Genomic DNA, 7,051 nt, shown 5'->3' on the forward strand with positions numbered 1-7,051 from the left:
GGCGGTGGATGTGATGCGGGCAGAAGGGTGTTACAGGAGAAAGGGTTCACCCCTTGAAAACAAAGGATTCATGTCTAACGTGTGACCTAGAATTTCAAAGGGCACCTCCCCTGGCAGGAAGCCAAGAAGGTGGATGGTCACATTTTGGAATGTTCAGAATGTGAAGAGGGTGCTACGTGCATTGTGCTGGTTGTAGAAAATGGGTTGGATTCTGGTGACCTTCCAGAATCTTGACTAGTCTGAAAATCATATATACACACATATTTGTCTTTACAATATGGCGTGACCTAAAAGTCACAGCCTGATACAAAGTTTATGCCATAAAAATAAATAACAAGTTGAGTTTACTTCCTCTGAGCAGCCTAGGGTTTTTAAGACAGGGCAAAACGGTCCGACTCCGAGGGCCAAATATAGACATGGGTGTTTTAGAATCTTCTGTTTTTTTGGTCTCAGAATGCGTGGCGTGGTGTGGCATGACGTGGTATGTAATTGAATCCAGTGCAGATGGGTCCGAACCCAGTTCAAGTTTGGAGGGAGGGATACCAAGAAACAGCATATGTCCAAGATCAGGATTAAACTTACCAGATGAGGGCCAGGGAAAACTTTCTTTTTGATGAAATTTAGCAAATCCCAGTCAGTGGGAGGGAAATACGTTGACAAATGATTTGAGAATAGCAGATACAAATGCAACAAGGAAATGTTTATTTTTAGTTATGGTTTATATTGTTCTAGAAGAAATGGGGGAGGGATGCCTTCTACAGACCAAGTGAATCCCACATGCATTTACCTGAGACTTCTAGAGATAACATAGATGTGTCTCTAAAAGCTCAGATACGTGGAGCAGCAGAATCCAATTTGGAAGCCTGCCTGACCTAAACGGGCCGGTTTATCTTTGGCAAGTTGTCTGTCTGCTTCAAGACTATAAATGAAATTAAATAATTGAGATGTTAATAGAAAGGAATAGGTAGAAGATATATTCTTTGGGCTTGTAAAACTCCAGTAGGGAGAAGATGAAAGCCAAAAGTGGACAAAAAAATCAAACAAAACAAAGTTCTATTTTAGTTTTCTAAGTCAGAGGTCAGTGAACATTTTCTGTAAAAGACCAGGTACATTAGGCCATCGAAAGTGGCCATAGACAAATGTGTATGTGAGCAGGCATGACTATGCTCCGATGAGATCTTATTGATGAATGCTGAAATTGGAGATTTTTGTAATTTGCACGCGTCATGAAACCTTATACTTCTTTTGATTTTCCTTTCAACCATTTAGAAATGTAAAAACCATTTTTACTGACCCCTATTCCAGATTGGAGACAAACATCTCCCCTCATTTGTTCTTTTAGAACAAACCAAACAAAATAAAACCAAACCAAACCAAACCAAACAAATAATGTTGAAGTGCAACGTACTTTCTCTTCAGGCTTTTGTAAATTCATTGAGTGATGATTTTTCACCTTTGGTATTTTCTGGGACTTTTCTGGAATGCTTTATGCTCCTGCTAGCATGCTTTGGGCCCCTGTAACACTTCCTAACATCAGTCATTGTGCATTTATTAAGTGCTCACCATGACCAGAGATGCTAGGGACAGACGTCAGAGGAAAAGAAAATATTAGCAATAGAAAGTGGTCCAGAAGCTCCTCTATTTATGGAATTTCACCTTGTGCACTTTCATAGATACAAACAAAACCAAATTCTGGAGTAAAGCCCTCTGGCTGTCTCCTTGCTGCCAAAAATATGCATTAAGAGTTTCGGGGAGCTGGTTTTGTTTCTGCCCTACCCCCCCTCACGTTGTTTTTCAGTTTACCTATTATTTATTTTCTTTCTATTTGGTACTGAGGAGTTCTACCATTAACCCAATCTTGTAACCACAGAGGAAGTGGGAGAAGAAAGTGCCAGTAAGAAGTAGCAGAGGGGAAGGTGAAATAGAAACAATTTTTCAAAATTGAAATAGGTAAGCAAAATTGTTGCATGTTCTTTGGTGAAGAACAATTTTTTAGAAGATTTTATTTATTTATTTGGCAGAGAGAGAGCAAGCACAAGCAGGGGGAGAGGCAGAGGGAGAGGGAAAAGCAGGCTCCTCGCTGATCAGGGAGCCCAACTCAGGGCTGGATCCCAGGACCCTGGGATTATGACCTGAGCCGAAGGCAGACGCTTCACCAACAGAGCCACCCAGGCGCTCCAGCAGGACAATTTTGAGGACAAAGACCTCACCATGTAACCTGAGAAAGTTCTGTACCTGTGTGATAATAGTGAACATTGATATAGAGCTTATATATATGCCTGGCACTGTTCTAACTTCTCTCTTTCTCTCTCTCTCTATACACACACACACACACACACCACTGCGTGTGTGCGAGCACACTCACTAGTATAATCCCCACTCCCCAAAAAGATGGTAATCAACAAATGTTGTCATAAAATGATTGATGAAACAGGGAACATTTAACTGTGTTGTTAGGAATCAACATGTTAGATACACTTATGATGATCTGTAATTCGGGGAAAGAAAATAAATCTGGTAAGTAAAGTAATGCAGTCATGGATGGCTCCGTGGGTTAGCAGCTTTGGGAATCTACCCAAACTTAGTAAGTGGCTAAATGGCAATTGTGGGTGCCGAGGCTGCTGAGAAATTCCCTGCGGGGTCTTGTGCTTTATGAGCGAGGAGGAGGATAAGCTGGAGTGCCAGACGTTGGAAGATCAGCTCGTACTTCACCTTGCTGGAAATACTTTGGGGGCTACAAGCTTCCACCCTGCTCAGGACCTCTAGACATAGGAACAGAGTCATAAACAGCCATAAGGGCTTAACAGGTTTTCAACCCAAAAGTGTAGTGGACACTATCTATTGGTGCTTTGCCCAGAGTATCTCAGATCTGTTATGAGTTTTGTATGCCTGACCCATCCCCCAGCTTCTCTGTGGTTTGCTTCTAATGACCAACATCTGTGAACTTCTTCAGAGGACTTCCCTTGGGATTCTCGAGCAGTTTCCCTATACCCACAAAGAGCAGGAAGTTCCTGAGACTTTACATCACTCTGGGGCATCCCATAGCCCATGGCTGGCAGGTGTGAGAACGTTAAAGCTCAGCTCCTTTGGTTTGAGATGGGACAACTCTGAGATGGAATTGACACTCCAGACTCCCTCTAGGATCAGGCTGAGACTGGGACTTTGCCAGAAATCACACCGTTACTTGGCTTCCTCCCTTCTTACACTGTTACGCTTACCCCTTACCAATTTCTCCTGGGAACATGTCCTTAATAAATCACTTGCACATGAATCCTTATCTTAGTGTCTGTTTCTGGGGAACTCTGCCTAAGGCAAGAAGCAACTATGTTATTGAGACAAGTAGCACAAGGCCTTGCCTTCAGTTAACATTGAAAGAGTGGATGAAAGAATGGACTGAATAAATTAATAGAAGCCAGTCTTTAGCCTTGAGCCACTCATGTTGTAGTCAGGGAAACAGAAAAGGGTTTAAAACATTGACTCTGACATTTTAGAGTTGCAGGTCCAATAGCAAAACTTCCCACATAGGCGCAGCCACTTCAGTGGATGGTCACCCAGGCTCAGGTTATTAAATATTGCCAGGAAGAAGAAATCACCATGCTCCAGGATAGCTGCCGGCCTGCTCTGGCACCACTCCATTTATTATGAAGACCTCCCTCCCCCCTCCTTCCCTCCCCCCCTCCTTTCCTTCTTTTTTCTTTTTTAAGATTTATTTATTTATTTGAGAGAGAGAGAGTGTGCATGTGCACGCAAGCTGGGGGAGGGGCAGAGGAAGAGGGAGAGCACAGCAGACTGCCCGCTGAGCATGGAGCCTGATGCGGGACTCATTCTCATGACTCTGAGATCATGATCTGAGCCAAAATCAAGAGTCAGACACTTAACCGACTGAGCCACCCAGGTGCCTCTTTTCTCTTTTCTTTTCTTTTCTTTTCTTTTCTTTTCTTTTCTTTTCTTCTTTCTTTCTTTCTTTCTTTCTTTCTTTCTTTCTTTCTTTCTTTCTTTCTAATAGCTTTATGGAGATCAGATTCACATTTCATACAATTCAGCCATTTACCATGAACAATTAAATGGATTTTAGTATATTCAGAGTTGTGCAGCCATCCCCACAATCAATTTTAGAACATTTTCATCACCCCGAAAAGAAACTCTGTACTTTTTAGCTATCACCTCCTCAACTCCCCATCCTCTCATCTCCCCAGCCCTAGACAACCACAGATCTATTTTCGATCTTTGTGGATTTGTCTATTCTGGACATTTCTAGTAAATGGAATCATATAATATATGTGGTCTTTTGTGACTGGCTTCTTTCACTTAGCATAATGTTTTTAAGGTTCATCCATGTTTTATCTATCATATAACAGTATTTCATTCTTTTTTATGGCCAATTAATCTTCCATTGTATGGATAGACCACATTTTTTTTTATCCATTATAGTCAGTTGATGGACATTTGAGTGGTTTCCATTTTAGGCTATTATAAATAATGGTGCTATGAACATGAGTGTACAAGTTTTGGTGTGGACATATATTTTAATTCCTTTTTGTTATAGACCTAGGAGTGGAATTGCCAGGTTAAATGTAGAAAGTTTTTTCTTCTGTTGAGCCAGAATCCAAGTCTTCATAATTTCCACTCTTGATCCTTGTCCAGCCTCCTGGAGAAAACTGACAAGCTTTTCTTTCTTACACATGATGTCCCTTCAAATCATTCATCATTGTCTCCATGGCCGCCTTCAGCTCTCATAGACTGAATTTTCTTTGTTCTTTCGTTCATTCCACTGTAAAAATGGGAGTTACAGAAATGCAAACTGATAGCCTTGAAGTTGTCACATTGTCTGTTATGATGTACAAACCAGCTTTCCTTTGTTCCAAATCTCAGACTTTCCCATCAACCGTAGGGAGATAGTGGCTGGCAACTTTATTTTGCTAAGATGGGAAACGGAATTATTTCTAGGTGGGAAGGTTTTTCAATAGACTCTGAAGGGATTTTCCCCTTGGAAAATCTAAAAGGACTAATAATTTGTGTGATTTACACACATTTGTCATTTTTTGACATGTTCATGTGAGAAAAAGGAATTCCATGGTTTTGAAAAATAAAGTTTAATGGAGATCAGTTATCCTAAGAGCTTTGAAAGAAGTCATGTATAGCATTCTTTTTACCATTAGTCACAAAGACAGTGGGGAGAAAACTTGACAAAACCACAGGAAAAATGTAGCAAGTCACTTAGCAGGCTCTAGGTTCTGCTGAACTGGGCCAAATGTTATGTTCATTTACTCTTTAATGGGTCTGATTCTGGCTTGTTAGTCGTGGAGTTAGGAGTGTTTTCTACCTTCCTTTAACACTCAATCCAGAGGGCAGGATGGGTTCTGACGTTGTCTCATGCTAGCTGCATGACCTTGAACAAGTCATTTGGCCTCTCTAGACATTAGTTTCTGCATCTTACTAGCATGACATCAGTGGTTTTCCAACTGTGTTGTTGTACGTGATAACAATCAAAGGCTCTTGCTAAAAATGTCAGTCCTGAGGTGGTGCCTCAAGAGATTCTGATTCATTGTGTTTTGGGGAGGTCTTCACAATCTATTCTTTTAAAGAAATATCCCCTGCCAAGTGATTTTAATGTATGTGGTCCTAAAGACCATACTTTCAGAAACACTGATTAGCCATTTATTCCTGATCTCTTTTCTTCTTGTCCTGTCTTCTGCCGAAAGGGGGAAGAAATCCTATAATTTCTCCAGGTCATATCTGTCCATATATGCTGTGTTTATGAACGTGAAGAAGGATAGCAATTAAAATCAAAATAATGAAAAAGTCCTAGTCTGATGCTTAGATTCTGCTGTGTTAGGATTTATTTTGGCCGGAACAATTTTGTCTATAAAGTAGGGTTTCTTAACCTTGATCCTACTGGCATTTAGGGCCAAAACGTTCTTTGCTGTGTATGTGTGTGTTGGTGGGGTGGGAATGGAAGGGGGCTGGAGGGTGTATCTTGTTCATTGTGGGATGTTTAGCAGCATCACTGGCATCTATCCATTAAGTACTAGTAGTATTTCATGCCCCCACCCCCACTTGTAACCAAAAAAAAAAAAAAAAGAAAGAAAGAAAGAAAAAAAACAAACCCAAAAAAAACCCCACACAAACAAACCTCCAGACGTTGCGAAATACGCCCTGAGGGACAAAATTGCCTTGCCCCTAGTTGAGTACCACTTTTATAAAGCATGGTCCCAAAGAAAACAAATCAGACCTTTCTGTACCAAGCATTTCTTGGCGATCAGGAACTCTCTGGCTCATCCTCCCTATTTGATGGATTAGTGGGATACAGACAGCTTTGGGTGACTTGGCAAGTGGACGGCACTCTGTTTCATTCTCCTCATTTTATTACACTTCTGGCAACAGGTTCTTAATATTTGCCTTATATGTCCCACTGCCTATGAAAAATGAAAATCATAGTCACAAAATAGATTAAGGAGGGGGATGGACGCTTCCATGTGAAATTGCTTTGAAAGCTCTAGGCACCAGAATAATGCCAGGTGCCATCATTCATAATATTGCTGAGCCTCCGAAATCAGGGGTTTTTGAGGTTTTAACAGTGGGTTTGTTGGGTGACTAGTCAAGTGCTCCAAAGGACTTTATAGCTGTGTGTTTGGGTCACATCAATGGCCAATTTTTACCCTACCTATTAGCCTTTCAACATACTGTGTTGCCTGGAGACCCACTTGTATGTAAGTCCCATTGCTCAGCCCTATTCTTCTGCTCTGAGGATATTTCTCCTTGTTTTCTTGGGTGAAGCATTACCCACTCCGCTGAAAGAAGATTTGTTGTTGATGTGAGATGCACTACTAAGTGGAAATTATTAAAGGATGGATTTCTTATGCCTATGGAGTGTTTCTCAACCTTGGCACTCTTGACATTTTTGGCAGGGTGGTTCTTTGTTTGGGAGAGCGTGGCCATCCTGCACATTGTAGGATGTTTGGCAGCATCCCTGGCTTCTACTCACTGGCCACAAGTGGCCTCCCACACACACATTTTGTGACAACCAAAAATGTCTCCAGACATTACCAAG

The sequence above is a fragment of the Ursus maritimus genome (genome assembly GCF_017311325.1).
Source record: "Ursus maritimus isolate PB19 chromosome X unlocalized genomic scaffold, ASM1731132v1 scaffold_X1, whole genome shotgun sequence".
In the NCBI taxonomy this organism is placed as follows: Eukaryota; Metazoa; Chordata; class Mammalia; order Carnivora; family Ursidae; genus Ursus; species Ursus maritimus.